We start from the raw sequence: 27,993 nt of genomic DNA, 5'->3' as shown, positions 1-27,993 counted from the left end.
GTACCCATCTAAAAGGTTGATTAGTTTGTTCTCTATATATTCGTGTGAGAGTTCCCTGCCTATCTCATCATCTCTCTAAAGTAGCTACTTTTTTCCTCCCAAATGTAGCAACCAGTTATGAGTACAACATCACTCTTCTCACTAACCTTCCGTGCCATCTCTCTTCTGTTCCTCTCCATATCAATCTTAAAAATTTCCTTAGCTACCACACTTTCAAATGAGACTGATAAACTTGCACTGCTATCATTCAAGTCCCACATAGATAGCCCTCTCAGTGTCCTAGTTTCTTGGAATGAATCTTTTCATTTCTGCCAGTGGGTTGGGGTCACCTGTGGCAACAAACACCAAAGAGTCATCGGTTTGGACTTTCAAAACAAAAAGTTGGTGGGCACCATATCACCCCACATTGGAAATCTTTCTTTCCTTAAATCCCTTAACCTTGCAAGTAACTCTTTCCATGGTGGAATTACCTCACAAGTTGGTTACTTGACCAAGCTTCGAAATTTGAACCTGAGTCACAATCCATTAGGAGGGGAAATTCCAGTCAGTCTGTCTCACTATTCCAACCTCCGTAATCTTGACCTTGAGTACAACCAGCTAGTACATGGAATCCCTTCAGAACTTGGCTTTTTGTCAAAACTTCATATACTAATTCTTGAGTGCAATCATCTAAGTGGAAGGTTCCCACCTTCTCTGGGGAACTTATCCTCTCTCCAAAATCTTTCGTTTGCATATAACAATTTGGAGGGAGAAATCCCAAATACAATAGCCTAAATGAAAAGCCTGATATCTTTTGATGTAGCAATAAATCATCTTTCTGGTGTGTTTCCACCCTCCCTATACAATTTATCATCGCTCACATATATTGGGCCAAAATGGCCAAATGGCCACAAAATCCTAAGTATATAGTTAGTAGTTATGGTTAGTAAACTATATTATTTAGTAGCATCCCGAGTCTAAAAGACTCGATTTTGACCTATAAATTCAGTCTCAAAGACTCAATTTCCATGGTCTGATGTGGCATTTCTCTCTTACTTGGAAATGGAGTCTATAAGGCTCGATTTATAAACCAAAAAAATTTTAAAAAATTCTAACTCTTAAGTCTATCGTACAAGCCAAAATACACCCAAAAAAAATTAAGAATCCAGAAACACAACAATCAGGGAGAAAAAATCAGATCGGAGAGAAAGAATCAGATCAGATCGACACAACAATCAGGGAGAAAGAATCAGATCAGATCAGAGAGGCGACTTGCCCAGAACATATCAGACAAGAACCAGAGAGGGAAAAAAAATCAGAAACAGAGAGAAGAACCCAGGCCAGGCCGTTCGCCGTACGAGACCCACGGCGTCCGCGGCCTGGCCTAGGTTGTGCGTGGTGCGCATGGCTTGGCCTGGGTCGCGTACGGCGCGCGCAGCCCGTGCGCGACCCAGGCCAGGCCGCGCACGCCGTGGGTCTCGTACGACTAGCGGCGCGGCATGGTTCTTCTCTGTTTCTGGCCTGGGTACTCTCTGTTTCTGGTTTTTTTTTTCTCTATTTCTAGGTCTAGGTTCTTCTTTGACCTTTTTAAGGTTTGTAAATCGAGTCTTAAAGACTCGATTTTCATGTCGTCGCCACGTGAAAAAATATGCCACATCAGAAATGATTAGACCATAAAAATCGAGTCTCTAACACTCGATTTATAGGTCAAAATCGAGTCTCTTATACTCAAAATGCTAGTAAATAATATAGTTTAGTAACTAGAACTACTAACTATATACTTATGATTTTATGGCCATTTGGCCATTTTGGCCCATATATTGCCTTGACTAATAACAACTTTTCTAGTCACCTCAAGCTAGACTTAGGCATTGCTCTTCCAAATCTCCAAATACTTTGGATAGGAGGAAACCTATTTAAAGGAACCATTCCAGTTTCATTGTCCAATGTCTCAGACATTCACTCGCTTGATATTGGTGGTGATTATTTCATAGGAACCATACCTATGAGTTTTGGAAATCTACAAAATCTTCGATGGCTTGGTGCTAGTTATAATCTTCTTTGAAATTATTCAGTTGATGATTTGAGTTTTTTGAGTTCTTTGAACAATTGCAGCCAATTAGAACATTTGGATGTAGGCTACAACCAACTTGGAGGTGAGCTGACTAACTCCATAACAAATCTCTCAATCCCGTTAACATTGTTATCGCTAGGAGGGAATTTTATTGGCGGGAGCATACCCACGCACATATCAAATATTGTCAGTCTAAAACTTGACTTGGAACAGAACTTGTTGACAGGGAGTATTCCAAATTCAATTGGAAAGCTCTCAAGCTTGAATATTCTATCCTTGGGGGTAAACAACCTGATAGGGGAGATCCCATCCTCCTTTGGTAACATGACTCAATTGCTTGGCCTTTATATGTACAATAACAGCTTAGAAGGGAGCATACCCCCAAGTCTTGAAAGGTGTAGCCACTTGCAAGATGTATTCCTTTGCCATAATAAATTAAATGGCACCATACCTGAGCAACTTCTTGGCCCCCAATCTCTTCCTCTAGTCCATCTTAATGTGTCACATAATTCTTTGACCGGTTCCTTACCACCAGATGTTGGAAACCTGAAACTTCTTGTTGCACTAGACGTTTCACACAACAAATTTTCCAAAGAGATTCCAGCCGAGCTAGAGGACTGTTTGGCCTTAGAAACACTTTATATGCAAGGAAACTACTTTGAAGGAACCATTCCCGACTTAAGTAAGTTAAAAGGTATTCAATATCTTGATCTCTCTAATAACAACTTGTCAGGCCAAATCCCAAGGTATATGATTAATTTTCACATGCAAAATTTGAACCTGTCTTTCAACAATCTTGAGGGAGATGTACCTGTAGAAGGGGTCTTCAGAAATGCTAGTGCAGTTGAAGTCAAAGGCAACACTGGTCTTTGTGGGGGGATCCAAGAGCTGCATTTGCATGCATGCCCGATTCAATTATCCAAGAAACCTAAAAAGCATTTTGCTTTTAAGTTGATACTGGCAATAAGCATTGTAGCTGCTTTCTGCTTGACATTGTTTTCTTTGATTGCTCTTTCTTGGTTGAAAAAGTCAAAGAAGAAATCCCTTTCCATTTCCACATTTGGACCCTCCTACCAAAAGATCTCTTATAAAGAATTCCACAATGCAACTAATGGATTCTCTTTGAGGAATTTGATTGGTTCAGGAAATTTTGGCAATGTCTATAAAGGAAAACTTGGTCCAGATGAAAAAACTATTGCAGTCAAGGTACTCAATCTTCTAAAGCAAGGAGCTTGCAAGAGTTTCATTGCCGAATGTGAAGCCTTGAGGAACATCCGTCATCGAAACCTCATTAAGATTTTGACTGCTTGTTCGAGTATTGATTTTGAGGGCAATGATTTTAAAGCTTTAGTCTATGAGTTCATGCCAAATGGAAGCTTGGAGATGTGGTTACATCCTAAAGATGGGCTCAAGCAAGTAAGAAGTTTAAAACTTCTCCAAAGAATCAACATTGCAATAGATGTGGCTTCTGCTTTGCTTTATCTTCATCATCACTGCCAAACCCCTGTTATTCATTGTGATCTAAAGCCAAGCAATGTTCTTCTCGATGATGATCTGAATGCTCATATAAGTGATTTTGGTTTGGCTAGACTCCTTTCAAAATCTGGGAAGGAAGTTCTTCTTAGTCATTTAAGCTCAGCAGGGATTAAGAGAACTGTTGGATATGTTGCTCCAGGTAATGTATCATGATTTCACTCAATTGTAAAAGTATTAACATATAATGAATGCATCAATAATCAAAACAAGGATGCCCAGTATAGAATATTTATGTACACCTTCACCAAATCACTAGTTTAATAGCATTGAGTAAGAATTGTTCTTAGTGTATGAAAGTGCTCTAAATTTTTGCAGAGTATGGAATGGGTAGTCAACTTTCAACTAATGGGGATGTGTACAGCTTTGGGATTCTCTTATTGGAGATGTTAACTGGAAGAAAACCCACTGATAAATTGTTCAAAGATGACCTGAACCTTCACAACTTTGTTAAGTTGGCATTGTCGGGACAAGTGATGAAGATTGTGGACCATTCAATTTTCAACGAAGTAGGAGAATCTGATAACATGGTTACAAGTTGGAGTGACTGGACAAGTGGACACACTGAATGCTTGATATTGGTCTTTCAAATTGGACTTCCATGTTCAGCAGAATCTTCAATAGATAGAATGGACATGAGCAGAGTAGCTGAAACTCTTGGACCGAAACTCTTGAAATGAAAGTCCATAGCTGATGGTGCAATCATAGTGTGGTTAAAAGAAGAATATCATCTTTGGAAGCCTAACGTTATAGGCGAAGCCCAAGAATAAGAATAGGTATCCATAGCAGTTAATTAGTTTTTTTTTTAATATTTTATTTAGTTATTCTATAGTTAAGGGTATTTTAGTAATTATATAATTGTTGGGTATGGGCTAGGGTTTTCTTCTATTAATAAGTAAGTCTTATTTAATTTATGGGTCTATATGTAGGGTTTTTGTTTAATTTAATTAGTAAGTTGCCTGTGTGATGCACGGAAAATATTGTAATGTTTTATCTTTGATGTAAGATGCTTTTGGAGAATGTTGTATATATATTATAGTATAATTGTTATAGAACTTTGTTACTAATGAGTTCTATAGGGACTTGGGCCCAGTTAACCAAGAATGATCCAAGGAACCAGGGCCCAAGGATGGTTTAGACCACCAAGGTTGCCCCAGGTAACTGAAACTGGCCTAACACTGTAGGGATAGGCCTAGCCCAACGACAAAAATGCAAAGGTTGTAAGGTCTGGGGATGGTTAGATCCCGAGTTAATCAAGTCCAATATCAACAAACAAGCCAAAATGAACCAATAAGAGGACAGCCAGATTTAGGTCGGTTCCCTCGAGCACAATTAGTGCCTTTGGGAAGTTCGCTGTCGAACGATATTTGGCATTAGGAACAAATTTCAGGAGAATCCTCAAAAGGAATCACCTTTATTAGGATTTGAAGCCAAAGTGGGATGGCATAGGGACTGATGCAAAAGTAATAATTTGTAACTCCACTAATAGGAGACTATAAAAGGAAAGAAAGGATGAGGGGAAAGGGGTTGGTTAAAAAACACAAGGAAAGGAACTCAGAAAGAGAAGGAGGAAGAGTTAGAGTGAAAGGAGAGGTCAAATAGGGTTAGAGTTGGGCTTGTGGCAAGAAAGGGGAGGAGTTTGGGCTATCAAGGCAGTGTTTGAGGCAACATTTAGTAGGAGTGCTAAGATACCCACCAATAAATAAATTGGGAGCCAAATTCATCATCCCGTAAGGAATTAACAAGGGGATTGGGTACCACAAGTTCATCATAAGAAGCAAAAAAAAAAAAAAAAAAAAAAACCATAGGAGTTTCAGCAACTTGATGATAGTGGGAGGCCAGCATAACGACGATGGCAGCCCCTCAGATTCCTCTCTTTCTCTTTCTTATAAATGTTTTTCCAATCTTAGGTCTTTTATTTTGGTAATAGTGAAACAATGCATTTTATTTAACAATTCTTAGGGCCTTATCTAGTTAGTTATATTAATCCTTGATTTTTTATAATTATATTTTTTTGCTTTTGTTTTTAATACTAAAACGGTGGGTATACTAAAAAACATGAAGAAGAGAGAAATGTGCGGTGTAAGCTTAGGTAATTAATGAGAAATTAATGAGATAATAGTAAAAATAAGTTAATGTGATCTTTTGGGTAACAGTAAAAAAAAAAAAAAAAAAAAAAAAAACTTAAAAATAGAGTTAAAAAAAAAAGCTAAATGCAAAATTAGAGCACCACATAGTAGGACATTATGTACTTTCACATGAGTTCTCTGCTTTTATATATATAAGGTTGGTTTAGTCCTAATTCTAGTAGGAGAAGTCAATAGATTTATTTATATAAGTGTTTTATAGTATTCAAACAAGCAAGAGTTGATTATTAAAATTATGGAGTGTTAAGTATATTATATTATAATAATCACTCACTATTTTCATTATCATTTAAAGTGAAATTTTACTCATTCGTATTTACTCAACATATTATCTACATTCTCATTAAAAAATAAGATATTATATACATAAAAAAGTGTGTGAATAACCCATAATAGAAAAATAACAATTGAATTATAAAAAATAAATAAATAAATAACAATTAGAAATGAAGAAGGAAGTTTATGGAATATATAAAAAAGAGATGGAGATGAAAGTAATTTCTACCCGGCCTGACCCAACCCAGTGCTAATGGGTTGGGTTTTACCCGACCCGATAAAAAAAGGATCGGGTCCAAGTTTTAATAAAACTCGGCCCAAACCCGGAACTAGACCCAACTTGGTTCTATTATAAATTACTAAAACACCCTCGTATATATATGGTGTTAAAAACCCTAAAATCTATTCCTCTCACCTCACAGCCGCACTCTCTTAGTTTCCACCAAACTCTCCTCTCCCACTCTCACTCACTCCCAATCTCACCATTGGCTCAACTGCCCAAGCTCTCACAGCCGGTCCCATCATTCGTATTTACTCAACATATTAAATACATTTAATGTGCGGTGTAAGCTTAGGTAATTAGTGAGAAATTAATGAGATAACAGTAAAAATAAGTTAATGTGATTTTTTGGATAACAGTAAACAAAACTTAAAAATAGAGTTAAAAAAAAAACTAAATGCAAAATTAGAGCACCACATAGCAGGACATCATGTACTTTCACATAAGTTCTTTGCTTTTATATATATATATATATATATATATTTATATAAAGGGTTGGTTTAGTCCTAATTCTAGTAGGAGAAGTCAATAGATTTATTTATATAAGTGTTTTATAGTATTCAAACAAGCAAGAGTTGATTATTAAAATTATGGAGTGTTAAGTATATTATATTATAATAATCATTTACTATTTTCATTATCATTCGATGTGAAATTTTACTCATTCGTATTTACTCATCATGTACTTGTTTTTTGTTTTGTCTGTTTTTTTTTTGAAGAGTAGACAATTTGTTTACTGTACTATCTATATATAAGGATTGAAATGAATTTCTTGATACACAAGAACTATTAATTATTTCCTTAATTAACAAGTACTACATTATTTATTTGACAAGGAATAGTCTTTCCATTCACACACACACAAATCTTCAGAGGGCACTCCCAAGCAGAGGATGGATATGCAATTTAGACTTACCTCATATCCTAAACTCCTCTGTTATAGCTATTAGCACCAGAACTCATGGCACGTCCAGCTTCTCGAATAGAACCCTTTGAGTAACAATAAATCCAATTCCATTAAAAAAATGGTATTCATAGACTTGCCTAATGCTATGCAACCGGGGAAGTGCTTCTGCCTATACCACTTCTTGTATGTTATGCAATGGCACTCACGGATTGGAACAAATAACAGTAGCCTCAAATAAAGAACAACTAGCAAACACAATAGAGATGAGAATTTATGTGGTTAGGCAATCTCTTCTTCTCATATGGGAGGGAGGACCCTTAGTTTAAAGTCATTAAACTCTTTATAGTAGACAACTTGTTTTTTGTTCTGTTTTGTTTTGTTTTGTTTTGTTTTTTTTTTTTTGGACGAGTTGACAATTTGTTTACTGTACTATCTATATATAAGGATTGAAATGTGTAAGGTTGAATTTATTCAACCATCTAATTGGCTTTATTCCGTGCCAAATTTGCTTGTAATTCAGCATTTAGTAACCCTGTATTTAGGTGGGATTGTTGTAAGGGTAGTGAGTGAGATAGTGTGAAGATTGCTCAAGAGTGTGCAAGAAAACAGAGAGTCGCGGCTGGGACTCGCGGCTGGACTCGCGGCTTCAACCCGCCAGAAGATGCACACGTGCCAAGCATGCTGGAAGATGAACAGTCATGCTAGCTGGAGCACTACAGGACAAAACAGGACAACTGGCCATACGGTTAACTCGCGACTGGAACTCGCGACTTAGTCAAGTCGCGAGGTCAAGCCGCGAGCCACCCCTGTTTTGGAAAAACCTGACGTTTCGCATTCCACTCCTCTTCAGTATAAATACCCTTTTAACCCACGATTGAAAGAGAGCTTCCAGAGAGAATTTTGAGAGAGAAACCCTAAAGAAAAACCAGATTGTTTTACCCACAATCTCTACCTTAGAGTCTCATCAAAATCCCTCACTCTCTTCCTCTCCATTGTCAAATCCTTGAGAGGCCATTATACCAAACCTGGTTCTCACCATTATCATCTCTGTGAGACAGTCGTTTGGAGTTCTGGGAAGCAGTTAGGAAGGAGCCAATATTCATTGGTTGATGCTACGGTGTAGTAGCGGAATCCGGAAAGCTAGAAAAGAAAAAGGTTCGGCGCAACCTCGTTGGAGCAAGAAGCTTGGAGGGCTTAGGTGCATTGGGTAGATTAGGCTTGGAGGGTCTATTGCTGTCCTTGTATCCCAACTGTATTTTCTAGTGGATTGATTACCGCTTGGAGGGCGGCGGAGAGGTTTTTCGCCGAGGTCTTCGGTTTCCTCTTCGATAACATATCTGGTGTTATCGTTGTGTTTGCATCTTCCTTCCTCTCTATCTCTGCCTTTACATTAATCTGCTGTGGTTTATTTTGATGTGGCTTAGATAGTTGTTTAATCAATTCCTGGTTATAGCATATGTTAAGTTTCCGCACACTAGTTGTTTAACATATTGCATGAGTTGATTAAATTGGTTTTTGGGGGTCTAAACGTTCAAAAGTGTTTTTGTACACGTTTTTGAACTTTCAATTGGTATCAGAGCGGGTACACATCTGTTTGGTTTCATTACCATTGTGTGATCCTTGACTCCCTTTCTTTTTGAGATGGATAGGTCTCAATCCCTTAATGCACCTCCATATTTTGATGGAAGTAATTATGCATTTTGGAAGGTTCGTATGAGAGCCTTTTTATGCTCTATTGATGAATCCGTGTGGGATGCTGTTGAGATGGGTTGGACCAAACCTGAAGCAGCCAAATCCACATGGGATAAGGCAGCACTTACTGCATCTAATGCTAACAGTAAAGCACTAAATGCTATTTTCTGTGGTGTGTCTCCAGATGAATTTCACAGGATTTCTCACATTATTATTGCCAAAGATGCATGGGAGATTCTGGAAACAACTTATGAAGGCACGAAGAAGGTGAAAGATACCAAGTTACAAATGCTGACCACTCGGTTTGAGGAGCTCAAGATGAGTGAGGATGAGTCTTTCGACTCGTTCTATGGGAAGTTAAATGAAGTGGTTGTCAGCAAGTTTAACTTGGGGGAGAAGATGGAGGATTCTAAGATTGTAAGGAAGATCCTTCGATCATTGCCGGAAAGCTTCCGTGCCAAAGTAACAGCCATTGAAGAGAGCAAGGATCTTGACGACATCAAGGTTCAGGAGTTGGTTGGTTCTCTACAAACCTATGAAATGTCGCTGCCAAATCAACGGAAGGGTAAATCCATTGCTCTAAAGACTGTTAATGAGAAGGTGGAAGATCAAGGCTCTTCGGGAGAAGATATGGTGGACAAGGATGTAGCCTATCTTGTTAAAAATTTCAAGAAGTTTTTGAAATTCAAAAACAATGGAAAATTTGATGATAAGAGAAAATTCCAAAATTCTGGAAGGGAGAAGAGGGATTTCCAAAGGAAAGATGGAAAAGAATCCCAATCCACACAAGGTGTTACTTGTTTTGAATGCAACGGGCATGGACACTTCAAGAGGGAATGTCCTAACTATTTGAAATCAAAAGGCAAGGTGTATGCCACGACCTTGAGTGATTCAGACTCGTCCGACTCAGAATCTGAAGAGAGCTGTGATGGAGAAGGGAACTACTCAGCTTTCATGACTATTGCTCATGTTGAGTCTTCGGATGAATTGAATTTGCTTGTTCAAGACCTTGGAGAACATAGTGAGGATGACTCACTAGGAATTGTTGAAGAATCGGAAGCTGAAGAAGAAGAATGCACTGCAACTCTTCAAGAAAATTACAACTCACTTTTGGAGAAATCTGGTGAATACACAAAGGTAGCCAAGGCTGCTGTGAGAAAGATGAAGAAGGCTGAGGAGGACTACAAAAGTCTCCTAATCCGGTATAGGGAGGCCAAATGCGAGATTGAAACTCTTAATGGTGAGCTGTCCGAAGCCTACACTAAAGTGAGATTCCTTGAGAATGAGGTTGTTCAAGCAAATGCAAAAATAGAGAGGGTCACCACCAAGAAGCTTGATGATGTTATATCATCTCAAAAGAGCTTCTCAGACAAATCCGGACTGGGATATACCGGAGGAAGTAGCTCAACTGGAAATGTCACTAAAGAAGTGAAGTTTGTGAAGTCCAAAGATCCAGTTGTAGCTGACCCTACTAGTGTGAACCTCGAGGTGGAGGAGAAGAAGAATGTGGTGGACCAACGGATGCTGAATCATCATAATCAGTATGTGGGCAGGTCTGAGTCTCGTGCCAAGTCACGTCCTCGACCACAAAGAGGTCCTAGAGGAATGTATGTGTGCCATTACTGTGGACTTCAAGGGCACACTCGACCAAATTGCCAAAAGCTGAGAGCAAAGAACAGTGCTACTCCTCAAAGGTCAGGAGGACCAAGAGTTGATAGGAGAACGTGGGCAGGGGATCAACCTAGAGAGCAAAACGGAGATCCCGGAATGATGAACGTGATGAAGATGATTGGTGCATTCACCAACTGCTTGGAAAGCTTCTCACGAAGGTTTGAAAGCCCTAACTCCTGTACCCAATCCTCTAAGGAAATCACCCCAAACGCAAGTGTCGTGTGGGTGAAAAGGGGTACTCATGCATAAGCATTACAACATGTCCATGCATTAATACTTCCTATGCTTTGTGACTATGTTTGTTTGGTATGCTTGTTGGTTTTGATTTCGTTTGTTTGTCTGTCTTCTTGTGAATATCTCTTAATTGTGTTTTATCAATCTTTTTGTTTCTTGAGTCAAAAATCCAAAAATTACATAAACATTTGAAAATCAAAAAGCTTGATTGACTTTGTTGAGTTTTGTCTTAAAACTCGTTTTGCCGTGTACCTTTGTGCTAATGGCTTTGTGCATTCTCGAGCATTGCTTGTTTTCATGCACTCATATCACTTTGGGAAAAATCTTGAAATCTATGTGATTGTTGTAAATAGATCTTCAAACTTGTCATGAATGATTAGTGAATGGTTATGTTGATCTTGAAACTTGCATAGACTTGTGTCTATATCTCTTCCCATTTTTTATTTTTTTGCTAAAAAGAGCTCACTAAATGTAAATCTCCAAATGAAAAGAGATATTGAGCTGCAAAAGCCTGTCGCACATTCTAGTATTTGACTAGGAAAAAGGGTAAACGACTTTATATTAAAAGAGAAATTTCTTTCAAAAAGGCCAAAGGCCTATTCTTCAAAGAAAAATGTTATATATCCCTCTCACAATGAGAGATGATTGCCTCAAAAGATCAAATGTTATGGCTGAAAGTGGAGTCAAATGAAAGGCTCCAAGTTATGTTATCAAGTTGTGTGGGAAGTCATATATTCATATTTCTATAATTGAGATTGGTCACATGATCTAGTGCTAATTGTGTATGCCTTGGTTGAATTGATCATTGAAGCTTCACATTAGTCAAAGGACTATTTCATTGTTGTTATCCACACACAACACACAAGTTTGTGTTCGATAAATGCCATATTCATTTGTGTAATTGTACTTGATAAAATGTGTTTTCACATGATCAATCTTTGTTAATTCAAGCACAAAAAGATTTTTGAGTGTTTTAGGTGTTTTTGGAAAGTATTTTGCTGGAAAAATCTGGAAATTTCAAAAATTAAGTTTTGCCCTGTTTTGGCGGCTCAGTCGCGAGTATGTCAAGTCGCGAGACTCAGTCGCATCTTCGCTGGTTAGTTTTGGCGACTTGTTCGCGAGTGGAAGGTCCAGTCGCGAGATTCACTCAGAGATTTTCGCGGCTCAGCTCGCGACTTACTCGCGGGTAGACCTTCCAGTCGCGAAAAACACTTAGAAAAATTTTTTCAAAATTTTCCTCTTGAGTGCTTTGGCGGCTTGAGCTGGCGACTGTGTGGCGACTTGAACCAGTCGCGAAAATCGCGTGTTTTGCAGAAACAGGAGCAGTTTTTAAACTTTTTCAGTTTTTCCCTCGAATTTTTGTGACTGTTCATCTTCTCTCTAAACACTCTCCCTCCCAAACACTCCGTGCTCCCTTTTCCAATCTCTTGTGTTGCATCCTTACAGCCCAAAATCGTCGAGTTCCAGGTATGGGTTTTCTGATTTTCACTCTTTTCTACTTGATTTTGTGCTTTTACCCTTGATTTTTCGCATTTGATTGTGTTTTTGAAATGGGTTTGTGGTTCGGTCTCTGCTCTTTGTTCTTGCTTAGCTTGTGGATTCTGTTGTTATAGGTTGTGTTAATGATAGTCATTGTCCTATTGCTCTTGTGCTTAGCTAAGTATTCCTTTCATTTCAATCTGAACTTTGAGCTGTTGAGATGTTACTATTGGTTCTGTTGAGGTTGTGAGTTTTCCTTTGCAAGATGTGCATGTCTTAGTTTGATAATCTGTGGGAAGACTCTGTTAGGTTCAATATATTGTTTGTTTGTCATATCATTTTTTTCTTTAATCTGCCTCAATGTCCTTCATCTGCCTTCAGGATGGCTTCACCATGTTGTTCATGTGTTTCCTATCCTAGGCTTGGTTTATCCATATGTTTGAACTAAATTGCTTGCTGTTTAAGTGTTTGAAGTTCACTTGTTTGATTGATATCTCTCTCTGTTAACTACATGGTACTGACTGGTTATGCGCATATATTGTTATATGTTGTTGTGGCCTTTTCTGATTGTTCACAGATGGCTCCTTCACCTCAGAAGAAGAAATCTACTGCGAAGAAGGCTGACAAAAGACTTAAGATGGATCCTAGATTGTTTAGGTCAGTTCATCATTTTGAGAGATACAAGGATAACTTCTTGAATGCAGGAATCATTCAAGAGAGATTTGTGGATTTGGATGATTTAAGGCAAACTTTTATTCCCAGTTGTTTTGAAGGAAGAGGATGGGACAAACTTTTAAGTGATTTCCCTTTGGTGTGTGAACCTCTGATTAGAGAATTTTATTCAAATGCTGTGATAAAGGAGAATGAGTTAAATTGCTGGGTTAGAGGGAAAGAATTCATCTTGGATGCACATGTCATAGATGATGTACTAGGGCTTGAGGGTTTGGATGATGAGGAGTTTGTCAATTTCAAGGATAGGAGTGTCTCTATTGAAACAGTTCAACAGAGAATAGGTGGGCAGAGAGAAGGGAAGTGTTTGAATACCACTGCCTTTCCAGTGGACATGAGGGTTCTAACCATAATCATGATGTTTAACCTTTATCCTATTAGGAAGTTGACCACAATCAATTGTGCTAGAGCAATTTTTCTGATGGATCTCAAAGAGAAGAACTTCATAGATATAAGTTCCCACATCTTTGACATCATTGTGGATGAGACAAGAACAACATCTAGACCAAAACTGATCTTTCCCAGTCTCCTAATGAGGATATTTCGAAGGAAGGGTGTTCAAATTCCTCAAGACATCAGTCACATGTCCACACCCTCTGCAATCAACAAACTTACCTGCAAAAGGATCAGTGTTAGGCTTCTAGGAGAAGAAGATGAAGGTGATGAAGGAGAGGAAGTCCCAATGGAGACTGATGCAGAGGCAGCAGGGCATGCATCCACCTCAACACCAAGGAGGAGTGGCAAGAGGTCCAGAGCTTCAACTTCTGCAGATGCACCTCCAGATGCTTTCCAGATCATTCTGGAAAGGCTTGATGGGATCAGGGCAGTCCAGACTGAGCATTCTGACAGAATGAGAGCCATGCAAGACCAGATTGATGTCTTGGCTGCTACACTTGACAGCTTCACAACTCAGCATGACCAGTGACCCTTTGGCCATTCCATGTCAAAAAGGGGGAGAAAGTTCATTGATAATTGAAGCAGAAAAGCAGCTCTTGAGGGGGAGTAATTTGTTGAGGGGGAGTAATTAGTGTTTTTATGGTTTTTATGTTTTTAATACACTGGGTTTTGGTGTATAACTGTTTCTAACTCTTTTCATATACTCTTGGATAAACTTTTATATATGTTTGTTGATGTTATTCAGGTATTTGTTTGTTTGTACCCATATGCTTTTGTAAGCTTTGAGGGTTTATGGTTTATGCATAGTTTGTAGACCTTGTGGTTTGTACCATGCTTAAGTGCAGCCTTTATGCTATGTGAAATCAGTATTTTAAATCTAAATGTTCTGCATTGTGGTTTATGTACTGTCACTCTTGTGCCCTTGTAGGATTGTTCCTAGATGCATATGCCATGTGTGCTATGCATTGGTTGAGTGTTGAGCATACAAGTGTCTTGCCTTGTGCTTGTTAACTTGTATGTCTTTGTGTTCATTCCAAGTGTGAATGAACACTGTGATCACTACTTTGTGGTGTTCACTTGGTTGATCAAGCCATGGTTTGTTCATTAACTCCATCTTATGCTTGATCTCTTTTTGCCTGTTTCATATGCATTAATAATTTTCTGCTTACAATGATCATGGTGTATTGTTGTGTTTCAGGAGTTTATGTTCATATGATTCAAGTGCTTCACAGCTTCTAGAATTAGGTGTGAGTGAGTTTTGATCAACTGTTCCCAACTCACATGTTAAGTCTAGAGTCTGTTTTAGGGTTTTGTCACGGAATAGCCAAAGGGGGAGATTGTAAGGTTGAATTTATTCAACCATCTAATTGGCTTTATTCCGTGCCAAATTTGCTTGTAATTCAGCATTTAGTAACCCTGTATTTAGGTGGGATTGTTGTAAGGGTAGTGAGTGAGATAGTGTGAAGATTGCTCAAGAGTGTGCAAGAAAACAGAGAGTCGCGGCTGGGACTCGCGGCTGGACTCGCGGCTTCAACCCGCCAGAAGATGCACACGTGCCAAGCATGCTGGAAGATGAACAGTCATGCTAGCTGGAGCACTACAGGACAAAACAGGACAACTGGCCATACGGTTAACTCGCGACTGGAACTCGCGACTTAGTCAAGTCGCGAGGTCAAGCCGCGAGCCACCCCTGTTTTGGAAAAACCTGACGTTTCGCATTCCACTCCTCTTCAGTATAAATACCCTTTTAACCCACGATTGAAAGAGAGCTTCCAGAGAGAATTTTGAGAGAGAAACCCTAAAGAAAAACCAGATTGTTTTACCCACAATCTCTACCTTAGAGTCTCATCAAAATCCCTCACTCTCTTCCTCTCCATTGTCAAATCCTTGAGAGGCCATTATACCAAACCTGGTTCTCACCATTATCATCTCTGTGAGACAGTCGTTTGGAGTTCTGGGAAGCAGTTAGGAAGGAGCCAATATTCATTGGTTGATGCTACGGTGTAGTAGCGGAATCCGGAAAGCTAGAAAAGAAAAAGGTTCGGCGCAACCTCGTTGGAGCAAGAAGCTTGGAGGGCTTAGGTGCATTGGGTAGATTAGGCTTGGAGGGTCTATTGCTGTCCTTGTATCCCAACTGTATTTTCTAGTGGATTGATTACCGCTTGGAGGGCGGCGGAGAGGTTTTTCGCCGAGGTCTTCGGTTTCCTCTTCGATAACATATCTGGTGTTATCGCTGTGTTTGCATCTTCCTTCCTCTCTATCTCTGCCTTTACATTAATCTGCTGTGGTTTATTTTGATGTGGCTTAGATAGTTGTTTAATCAATTCCTGGTTATAGCATATGTTAAGTTTCCGCACACTAGTTGTTTAACATATTGCATGAGTTGATTAAATTGGTTTTTGGGGGTCTAAACGTTCAAAAGTGTTTTTGTACGTTCAAAAGTGTACCCGCTCTGATACCAATTGAAAGTTCAAAAACGTGTACAAAAACACTTTTGAACGTTTAGACCCCCTAAAACCAACTTAACCAACACAAGCAATATGTCAAACAACTAGTGTGCGGAAACTTAACATATGCTATAATATGAAATTGGTTAAACAACTATCTAAGCCATAACAAAATAAAATCACAGCAGATAATGTAAAGGCAGAGATAGAGAGGAAGGAAGATGCAAACACAAAGATAACACCCGATGTGTTATCGAAGAGGAAACCGAAGACCTCGGCGAAAAACCTCTCCGCCGCCCTCCAAGCGGTAATCAATCCACTAGAAAATACAGTTGGGATACAAGGACAGCAATAGACCCTCCAAGCCTAATCTACCCAGTGCACCTAAGCCCTCCAAGCTTCTTGCTCCAACGAGGTTGCGCCGAACCTTTTTCTTTTCTAGCTTCCCGGATTCCGCTACTACACCGTAGCATCAACCAATGAATATTGGCTCCTTCCTAACTGCTTCCCAGAACTCCAAACGACTGTCTCACAGAGATGATAATGGTGAGAACCAGGTTTGGTATAATGCCTCTCAAGGTTTTGACAATGGAGAGGAAGAGAGTAAGGGAATTTGAAGAGACTCTAAGGTAGGGATTGTGTGTGAAACAATCTTGTTTTTCTTTAGGGTTTCTCTCTCAAAAATCTCTCTGGAAGCTCTCTTTCAATCGTGGGTTAAAGGGGTATTTATACTGGAGTGGAGAGGAATGTGAAACGTCAGGTTTTTCCAAAATAGGGGTGGCTCGCGGCTTGACCTCGCGGCTTGACAAAGTCGCGAGATCCAGTCGCGAGATAACCGTATGGCCAGTTGTCCTGTTTTGTCCTGTAGTGCTCCAGCTAGCATGACTGTTCATCTTCCAGCATGCTTGGCACGTGTGCAGCTTCTGGCGGCTTGCAGCCGCGAGTCCACCCGCGAGTCCCAGCCGCGACACTTTGTTTTCTTGCACACTCTTGAGCAAACTTCACTCTATCTCACTCACTACCCTTACAACAAACCCACCTAAATACAGGGTTACTAAATGCTGAATTACAAGCAAATTTGGCACGGAATAAAGCCAATTAGATGGTTGAATAAATTCAACCTTACAAAAACTGAGGAGAAAAGTAAAATCCGAGGAGAAATTCGAAGCGACAAAACGAACGGAACTTACGGGTATCTTCACAAACGACCGGTGAGATGCTTGAAAATCTCTTCTAGGAAGGACGCCTCGCGGAAACGATTATGGAAATTTGAAGAACGGAAGTGCTCATAGATTTTTGGGCGCTGGAGTTCTCTGGAGTTCTTTGGACTTATGATATGCAGGTAAAAAAAAAGGGGAAAAGATGAGCCTCTAGCGCTTTATATAGCAAGAGAGAGAGAGAGAGAGAACCATTCCCGCTCAAGAATTCGAGGAAAAATGCTGGCCGTCAGATCCACGCCTCGTCGTTGGATGGGGGGGACATAAAGCTACCTGGAGTAAATGGCCGCGCCTCGTAAATTGTAGCGCGTTAAAAGTAACTGCCCGCACGCGTGAACCGAGATCTCATTAGTTCCATCCTTTGTAAATGTCAAAACCCCGTTTTTCTCCTCGGAAAGAGATCAAAAACTGGAGTTTTGAGGGGCTATTGTGGGGACCGGCCTAGAATAATAGGTTGGCTGGGCCCTGGGCCCGTCCGAGGACCCGTCTGTCCGAAGAGACGTCGTGGCCCAGAATTCTTACTCAGGCCCACTGGAGCAAAGAGAACACGTCCGAGGAGTAGTTTCTCCTCGGACATTCCAAAATCCAGGCCAAAGGTGCGTCCCAGCTACTGTAGTCCGCCCTCCAAGCACGTATAAAGAAAGGAAACCCAAAATATCCTAGTAAAGGCTGCCACCACCACATTAAATGCACCACAACTACTCTCCTGGCCGCATTAATGAAGAGAAGACCCCTGAACAGTGCTACCTTGGTCACTGCAACTCACAAAGAATTGATAAGGGTGTCTGATGGGACAGGTGCCCAAGTAGGGGTTTGGATGATCAACAAGTGTAAGGCCCAGATGATAAAAGAGGGCCTATATAATATGTAAGAGTCCCCCAAGAGAAAGGGGACGGAAAAAAAAGAGAGAAGGAACACAGGAGCAAAATTTCACTGTACGAATGTATGCCCATGAATAAAGTTTCCCTCTTCACGTCCATCTTCTTCATTCTTGTTTCTGTATTTCCATGGCCCATGTAACAATCCGTCTAAACTAACTGAAACCAAGTTCTTTAACCCATACTCTACAAGAAATTCATTGTGTGGGACTCCTTGGGCCAAAACCTGACCAACAAGGATCGGATCATTAAAATTGTGTCCCTACAAGTGACATGAGGCTTACAAAAATGCTAGAGATATTATAAAATTTACAACATGAAAATTACAAAGATATATCACTAATTACAAAAATTCATTCAAAAATGTATTTAATAGTTTGTTCAAATCCACCTATCATATTTATTGTCACATCAAATTATAAAAGTTATGTTGTAAAATTTATAGTATTTTTAACATTTTCTTATTTGAATTACTTGTGATTAGTAACATGTCTATTTGTAAGACCTACTTATTTAAATTTGTCTTATCTCTATCTCTAGCATTACTTAATTTTTTGAGCCGTCTTAATAGTGAAAAAAAAAAATGTAAACTAATTTTTTCTAATATCTCCCAAAAATATTAAAAAATAAATAAAATTTTGCCCCTCCAAATTTGGGGCCTTTCTCTAGTAGGGGGGGGGGGGGGGGGTCCTAGGCAATGGCCTAAGTGGCCTAGGCCTAGGGCCAACCCTAATTCAAATATGGATTAGATTTGAGATTACATGAGGATTAGTATTTAAGTTTAGTTATGATTAGTTTTCATTAGTTATTATCTTTTATCTCTTTATTTCTTGGAAGCTCTAGCTCTACATAAGAGCCTAGTTTATTTGTATTTATGATAGACGATTGATTAATGATATTCAAATTGGAGGTTTTCCAATATTTGGGTACTGATTTCTAACACTTTAGTGCAGATTATTAGGGTTTATTCTTTAATTTTCTTATTCTTTTTATTTTCTCTTGATTGTTCAGCATCACAATTTGTACTTTTGTTTCCTGGCAGTAAGAAAGAGAGTGGAATGGTTTATTTGGACTGTTGACTGTTATGAACCGAATTTTATTACATAACATTAGAAATTGATTTTGTTTATGGTTGTCTGCGAAATAAAGAGAAACGCATAGATGTTAAATATTTAGATGACTCATGCTCTCCAAGCCTTGACCGAGTATGGGACGTGATATATATATATATATATAAGGAATAAATGATCTGTACCATTTTTGTGCTTCATTTTATACCAATGACCAATCATCGATATACATAAAGACATTTTCTATTATAAAGTCGATCAATCAAAGCGACATCGACTAAAGAGCTAACCCAATTAGCAACCCATTGCGGACCCCGTGCTTCGCAGTGATAAGAAATTCTTGAAAGTACCATGCAACTTCTGGAAATGAAATGTTTCTCCTATACTAACCAAAATTGAATGGTTCAAACAACCTCCAAAGTCTTCATTAAAGATCCTAATGTTCCACCAATCAAGAAAATATAAGTGTGGATTCTCAAAAAAGAAAAGAAAAAGGAAAATATAAGTGTGGCAACAAAAGATTTGGTCATGAAGCACTGAAATAAAAAGGTCGTGGTTTGAAAATGTCAACACTACTGTAGCACTACGCACAACTGCTACCACCAACAATTTGACTGCTCATCTATCCAAACCGCAATTATTTCCATAGCTCAGATTTCACCACCATTCTCTAATGTGGTCACCACTGATAATATCATGCACTATCCTCTGAAACTGAAAGATGAAGACTTAAGTAGTTGAGAAATGGAGGAAAAAGGGACCATAGGAAAAGATTTTTCAATTGATCGTAATAGACACGAGAGGTCCATTTCAATACGAAGCAATCAAAATGACAATTATCAAACAAGCAAGAGTTGTCAATAGGTTTAGTCCTAATTCTAGTAGGAGAAGTCAATAGATTTATTTATATAAGTGTTTATTAGTATTCAAACAAGCAAGAGTTGATTATTAAAATTATGGAGTGTTAAGTATATTATATTATAATAATCACTTACTATTTTCATTATCATTCAATGTGAAATTTTACTCATTCGTATTTACTCATCATGTACTTGTTTTTTGTTTTTTTTTTTTTTTTGAAGAGTAGACAATTTGTTTACTGTACTATCTATATATAAGGATTGAAATGAATTTCTTGATACACAAGAACTATTAATTATTTCCTTAATCAACAAGTACTACATTATTTATTTGACAAAGAATAGTCTTTCCATTCACACACACAAATCTTCAGAGGGCACTCCCAAGCAGAGGATGGATATGCAATTTAGACTTACCTCATATCCTAAACTCCTCTGTTATAGCTATTAGCACCAGAACTCATGGCACGTCCAGCTTCTCGAATAGAACCCTTTGAGTAACAATGAATCCAATTCCATTAAAAAAATGGTATTCATAGACTTGCCTAATGCTATGCAACCGGGGAAGTGCTTCTGCCTATACCACTTCTTGTATGTTATGCAATGGCACTCACGGATTGGAACAAATAACAGTAGCCTCAAATAAAGAACAACTAGCAAACACAATAGAGATGAGAATTTATGTGGTTAGGCAAACTCTTCTTCTCATATGGGAGGGACGACCCTTAGTTTAAAGTCATTAAACTCTTTATAGTAGACAACTTGTTTTTTGTTTTTGACGAGTAGACAATTTGTTTACTGTACTATCTATATATAAGGATTGAAATGAATTTCTTGATACACAAGAACTATTAATTATTACTTCCTTAACAAGTACTACATTATTTATTTGACAAGGAATAGTCTTTCCATTCACACACACACAAAAGAAGCCTGTTGTGTACCTTTCGACCGAAATTTTAGATCACTTGTGGCAAATCTTGCATTACTTCCATCAGATGATAGATGATAGATATCAGCAGGTTCCAAAGCCTGAAGCACCAAAATGGTTACACAAATTCAGCAATAGGTATTTTGTCTACATGAAATTTCCCTTGCTTTTGAGAATTATAGTGGGGGGAATAAGTTCAAAAACTCCAAGCAAAAGTCGCTTTTTCCTTCGAGGTGTTGTATCATATTTTTCTACTGGCATGGTGGTCTTAAGATCATGATTCCCTGGGCATAACTAATTTCCATATTCATCTTCTCATTTTTCTTTAATATAGCGTATGAGTGCATCCTACTTCTGTTTAAATTTCCCCCTCCCCCACTTTTTTCTAAGGGCATATTTGGAACAGAGGGCGTGGAGAGGAAATGACAGGGAAAGGTGGCTGGGATTTACTTGATTTTAATATTTTCCAGCAATCTTTCCCGCTACTCTCATTTCCTATCCCTCCATCCAAACATAGAGAAAAACCTACTTCTTTTTCTTATGTCTCATGTTTTTCACTTTTGCCACATTATTCTAGAAACTTCAACTAGTACAGTAGATGATAGATCTGGTGCGGGGTGGAACAAAGCGAGGTAATACTGAGTTGAAACTCAAAAAAATAAATGATAGCAGACAACTTACGTAGAAAATTTTCAATTATATATTATAAACTGAAAATCAGAGTAAGCTCAGCAATTCAAAATGAAAAAAAAAAAAAAAAAAATGAAAAAAGAGAAAAAGAAATAAAAAGAAGACAAATTGAAAATGTACTGCACTGCTGAGAGAGACCTCCATATTTCATTGAGCAATCCCCACAACAATGATCCAGTAAATTAATTTCTATGACCAAATCAGCTGGACATAAATACAAAGAGATAGATACGTACTACGTAATAAAAATTTGTATGACAATCTTTGATTTGATCTACTTGAGCACATCCTCAGTACGACTATGTCTTTGATTAACAGCGATTCTATTGTGGAAGCAGCTTTCATGGATTTCAAAGAGTCGCTGTCGTGGATGATCAGAACGAAACAAAATAAAAAGTCGTTCTCGGTCATGTTTTGGATATTAGGGACACATCGGAATTGAGTTAGAACTAACCAACCTTGTTGCATTCCAAAGCAGCTCGTCAACGTGGCCAATGAAATCTTATCGAAATTCTAGGCAGTGCAACAACCTCCCCAACCAGTCCACCCCGATCCGAGTTCATTGGAGAGCTCCTATCTTGGACATGGTTAAGGTCAATCTTGAGGATGCACTATTCAGTTGGGAGCAAAAACCAGGGTTCGGTGTGGCTTTGGCAAGATGTTTAAGTAAATTACACTACTCTCATGTTAAGAGAGTGGGTAATATGGTTGCTTTTGTTTTAGCTCTTTTTGTTTTAATTGTTTTAGATTATAGGACGTGGATGGAGGATGCTCCCCCACAGTTCCTTTCTTTTGTTTCTAGCAGACTCTGATGTTTTTTCTTTGAATAAAAGGCACTTCGTTGATTCTCAAAAAAATAAAAAATAAAAAGTTGATCAATCAAAGCGACATCCACTAATGAGCTAACCCAATTAGCAACCCATTGCGGACCCCGTGCTTTGCAGTGATAAGAAATACTTGAAAGTACCATACAACTTCTGGAAATGAAATGTTTCTCCTATACTAACCAAAATTGAATGGTTCAAACAACCTCCAAAGTCTTCATTAAAGATCCTTATGTTCCACCAATCAAGAAAATATAAGTGTGGCAACAAAAGATTGGCCATGAAGCACTGAAATAAAAAGCTCGTGGTTTGAAAATGTCGACACTACTGTAGCACTACGAACGACTGCTACCACCAACAATTTGACTGGTTCATCTATCCAAACTGCAATTATTTCCATGGCTCATTTTCACCATCATTCTCTAATGTGGTCACCTCTGATAATATTTCGCAGTGATAAGAAATTCTTAAAAGTAGAATGCAACTTCTGGAAATGAAATGTTTCTCCTATACTAACCAAAATTGAATGGTTCAAACAACCTCCAAAGTCTTCATTAAAGATCCTTATGTTCCACCAATCAAGAAAATATAAGTGTGGCAACAAAAGATTTGGCCATGAAGCACTGAAATAAAAAGCTCGTGGTTTGAAAATGTCGACACCACTGTAGCACTACGAATGACTGCTACCACCAACAATTTGATTGGTTCATCTATCCAAACTTCAATTATTTCCATGGCTCATTTTCACCATCATTCTCTAATGTGGTCACCTCTGATAATATTTCGCAGTGATAAGAAATTCTTAAAAGTAGAATGCAACTTCTGGAAATGAAATGTTTCTCCTATACTAACCAAAATTGAATGGTTCAAACAACCTCCAAAGTCTTCATTAAAGATCCTTATGTTCCACCAATCAAGAAAGTATAAGTGTGGCAACAAAAGATTTGGCCATGAAGCACTGAAATAAAAAGCTCGTGGTTTGAAAATGTCGACACTACTGTAGCAGTACGAACGACTGCTACCACCAACAATTTGACTGGTTCATCTATCCAAACTGCAATTATTTCCATGGCTCATTTTCACCGCCATTCTCTAATGTGGTCACCTCTGATAATATTTCGCAGTGATAAGAAATTCTTGAAAGTAGTATGCAACTTCTGGAAATGAAATGTTTCTCCTATACTAACCAAAATTGAATGGTTCAAACAAACCTCCAAAGTCTTCATTAAAGATCCTTATGTTCCACCAATCAAGAAAATATAAGTGTGGCAACAAAACATTTGGTCATGAAGCACTGAAATAAAAAGCTCGTGGTTTGAAAATGTCGACACTACTGTAGCAGTACGAACGACTGCTACCACCAACAATTTGACTGGTTCATCTATCCAAACTGCAATTATTTCCATGGCTCATTTTCACCGCCATTCTCTAATGTGGTCACCTCTGATAATATCATGCACTATCCCCTGAAACTGAAAGATGAAGACTTAAGTAGTTGAAAAATGGAGGAAAAAGGGACCACAGGAAAAGATTTTTCAATTGATCATAAATTCATAATAGATACGAGAGGTTCATTTCAATACGAAGCAATCAAAATGACAATTATCAAACAAAACCTAACATTTAGATTTTTATTTTTATTTTTTTTATATGGCATTGCTTTCCATTCGACAAGCAGAAGCCGCCTTTAAGCTTACTTTTCGAGTCATTTTATATGAGTAGGGATGAAACCAACATTTCGTTTTTGCGGCCAAGCTATACCTTCTGACAATTTTGGTGACCTCTCAAAAATCCTCCCTAAACTATCCAGTGGATTTTTCAATTAAAAAAAATAAAAATAAAAAATAAAAAAGACTGACTACATAGTCAAAACTAACGACAATAGACAACTTGCATGGAAATTTTCAATATATATTATGAACTGCAAAATAGAGTATGCAGACAACTCACATCAAATCCACATCATTTTGTAGAATAACAGATTAATTAGTATGAGCAGTACCCATCTAAAAGGTTGCTTAGTTTGTTCTCTATATATTCGCGTGAGAGTTCCTACCTATGTCAGTATCTCTCTCTGAAGAAGCTAATTTCTTCCTCCCAGATGGATCATCTGCTTATGAATACACGACCACTCTTCTCACTAACCTACCATGCCATCTTTCTTCTATTCCTCTCCTTATCGATCTCAAAATTTTCCTTAGCTACTACACTTCCAAACGAAACTGATAAACTTGCACTGCTCGAATTCAAGTCCCATATAGATAGCCCACTTACTGTCCTGGCTTCTTGGAATGACTCTTTCCATTTCTGCCACTGGGTTGGGGTCACTTGTGGCAACCAACACCAAAGAGTCATCGGTTTGGACCTAAAAAACAAAAAGTTGGTTGGCACCATATCACCCCACATTGGAAATCTTTCTTTCCTTCGATCCCTTGACCTTGCAAGTAACTCTTTCCATGGTGGAATTCCCTCAGAAGTTGGTTACTTGACCAGGCTTCGAAATTTGAACCTGAGTTATAATCCAATATTGGGAGGGGAAATTCCAGTCAATCTTTCTCATTGTTCCAACCTACAGTATCTTGATCTCAAGTACAACAATTTAGTACAAGGAATCCCTTCAGAACTTGGCTTTTTGTCAAAACTTCAGATACTAATTCTTAGAAACAATCAGCTAAGTGGAAGGTTCCCACCTTCTCTGGGGAACTTGTCCTCTCTCCAAAATATTTCGTTTGTATATAACAATTTGGAGGGAGAAATCCCAAATACAGTAGCCCAGATGAAAAGCTTGATATATTTTCATGTAGGAATAAATCATCTTTCTGGTGTGTTTCCATCTTCCCTTTACAATTTATCATCACTCACACATATTGCGTTGGCTAATAACAACTTCACTGGTAACCTCAACCCTGACTTGGGCTCTATTTTTCAAAATCTCCAGATACTTTGGATAGGATTAAACCAATTTACAGGAACCATTCCAGTTTCATTGTCCAATGTCTCAGACATTCACTCGCTTAGTCTTGGTCATAATTATTTCACAGGAACCATACCTATGAGTTTTGGTAATCTGCGAAATCTTCAAAAGTTTCGTGCTTCTAATAATCTTCTTGGAAATTATTCAGTTTATGATTTGAGTTTTCTGAGTTCTTTGAACAACTGCAGCCAGTTACAGTTTCTGTTTGTCAATGACAACCAGTTGGGAGGTGAACTGCCTAACTCCATAACAAACCTCTCAATCCAATTATTACGGCTTCGGCTAAACGACAATTCTATTGGTGGGAGCATACCTACACGAATATCAAATCTTGTTAGCCTAATTGAACTTAACCTGGGAGCTAACTTGTTAACAGGTAATATTCCATCTTCAATTGGAAAGCTCTCAAACTTGAATGCTTTGTACTTGAATGAAAACAAATTGACTGGGGAGATCCCATCTTCCTTTGACAACATGTCTCAATTGCTATACCTCTATATGGACAGTAACAGCTTAGAAGGGAGCATACCACCAAGTCTTAGTATGTGCAGCCACCTGCAAAAGGTAATCCTTGGCCATAATAAATTAAATGGCACCATACCGGTGCAACTTCTCGGTCTTCCTCTAATCCAAATTAATGTGTCTCATAACTCCTTGACCGGTTTTTTACCACCAGATTTTGGAAACTTGAAATTTCTTATTGCACTAGACGTTTCATACAACAAATTTTCCAAAGAGATTCCAGCCCAACTAGGGGCATGTTTGGCCTTAGAAACACTTTATATGCAAGTAAACTCTTTTGAAGGAACCATTCCCGACTTAAGTCAGTTAGAAGGTATTCAATATCTTGATCTCTCTAACAACAACTTGTCAGGCCAAATCCCAAGGTATATGATTAATTTTCCCATGCAAAATTTGAACCTCTCTTTCAACAATCTCGAGGGAGAGGTACCTATAGAAGGGGTCTTCGGAAATGCTAGTGCAGTTGAAGTCAAAGGCAACATTGGTCTTTGTGGGGGGATCCAAAAGCTACATTTGCAGGCATGCCCCAAGAAACCTAGAAAGCATTTTGCTTTAAAGTTGAAACTGGCAATAAGCATTGCAGCTGCTTTCTGCTTGACATTGTTTTCTTTGATTGCTCTTTCCTGGTTGAAAAAGTCGAAGAAGAAATGCCTTTCCATTTCCACCTTTGGACCCTCCTACCAAAAGATCTCTTATAAAGAATTACGCAATGCAACTGATGGATTCTCTTTGAAGAATCTGATTGGAACAGGAAATTTTGGTAGTGTCTATAAAGGAAAACTTGGTCTAGATGAAACAATTGTTGCAGTCAAGGTACTCAATTGTCAAAAGCAAGGAGCCTCCAAGAGTTTCATTGCCGAATGCGAAGCCTTGAGGAACATTCGGCATCGAAACCTCGTTAAGATTCTGACTGCTTGTTCGAGTATTGATTTTGAGGGCAATGATTTCAAAGCTTTAGTCTATGAGTTCATGCCAAATGGAAGCTTGGAGATGTGGTTACATTCTGAAGATGGAGTCAAGCAACTAAGAAGTTTAAACCTTCTCCAAAGAATCAACATTGCATTAGATGTGGCTTCGGCTTTGTTTTATCTTCATCGTCATTGCCAAACCCCTATTATTCATTGTGATATAAAGCCAAGCAATATTCTTCTTGATGATGATCTAAATGCTCATATAAGTGATTTTGGTTTGGCTAGACTCCTTTCAAAATCTGGGAAGGAAGCTTTTCATAATCAATTAAGCTCAGTGGGGATTAAGGGAACTGTTGGATATGTTGCTCCAGGTAATGTATCATGATTTCACTCAATTGTAAAAGTATTAACATATAATGAATGCATCAATAATCAAAAACAAGGATGCCCATTGTAGAGTATTTACATACACCTTCACCAAATCACTAGTTTCATAGCATTGAGTAAGAATTGTTCTTAGTGTATGAAAGTGCTCTAAATTTTTGCAGAGTATGGAATGGGTAGTCAACTTTCAACTAATGGGGATGTGTACAGCTTTGGGATTCTCTTATTGGAGATGTTAACTGGAAGAAGACCCATTGATAAATTGTTCAAAGATGACTTGAACCTTCACAACTTTGTTAAGTTGGCATTGCCAGGACGAGTGATGGAGATTGTGGACCATTCAATTTTCAATGAGGTAGGAGAATCTGATAACATGGTTACAAGTTGGAGTGACTGGACAAGTGGACACACTGAATGCTTGATATTAGTCTTTCAAATTGGACTTGCATGTTCAGCAGAATCTCCAATAGATAGAATGGACATGAGTAGAGTATCCCTGGAATTGCTTTCAATTAGAAGGAAAATTCTTTTGGACCGAAACTCTTGAAATGAAAGCCCATAGCTGATGGCGCAATCATAGTCTGATTAGAAGAAGAATATTATCTTTGGAAGCTTAACGTTATAGGCAAAGCCCAAGAATAAGAATAGGTATCCATTGTAGTTAATTAGGTTTTTATATTTTATTTATTTATTCTATAGTCAAGGGTATTTTAGTAATTATATAATTGTTGGGTATGGGACGGGGTTTTCTTCTATTAATAAGTGAGTGTTATTTAATTTATGGGTCTATATGTATGGATTTTTGTTTAATTCAATTAGTAAGTTGCACGTGTGATGCATAGACAATATTGTAATGTTTTATGCAAAATAGTTTTGGAGAACATTGTA

At 38.3% G+C, this 27,993-nt stretch overlaps 1 pseudogene; it reads left to right on the top strand.

Moving 5' to 3' along the window:
* Positions 1-12: 12 nt before the first annotated feature.
* Positions 13-27,993, top strand: LOC126688724 (putative receptor-like protein kinase At3g47110; annotated as a pseudogene).

Source organism: Quercus robur, chromosome 1, assembly GCF_932294415.1.
Source record: "Quercus robur chromosome 1, dhQueRobu3.1, whole genome shotgun sequence".
Lineage (NCBI taxonomy): Eukaryota > Viridiplantae > Streptophyta > Magnoliopsida > Fagales > Fagaceae > Quercus > Quercus robur.
This window is presented reverse-complemented; position numbering and strand designations above follow the sequence as displayed.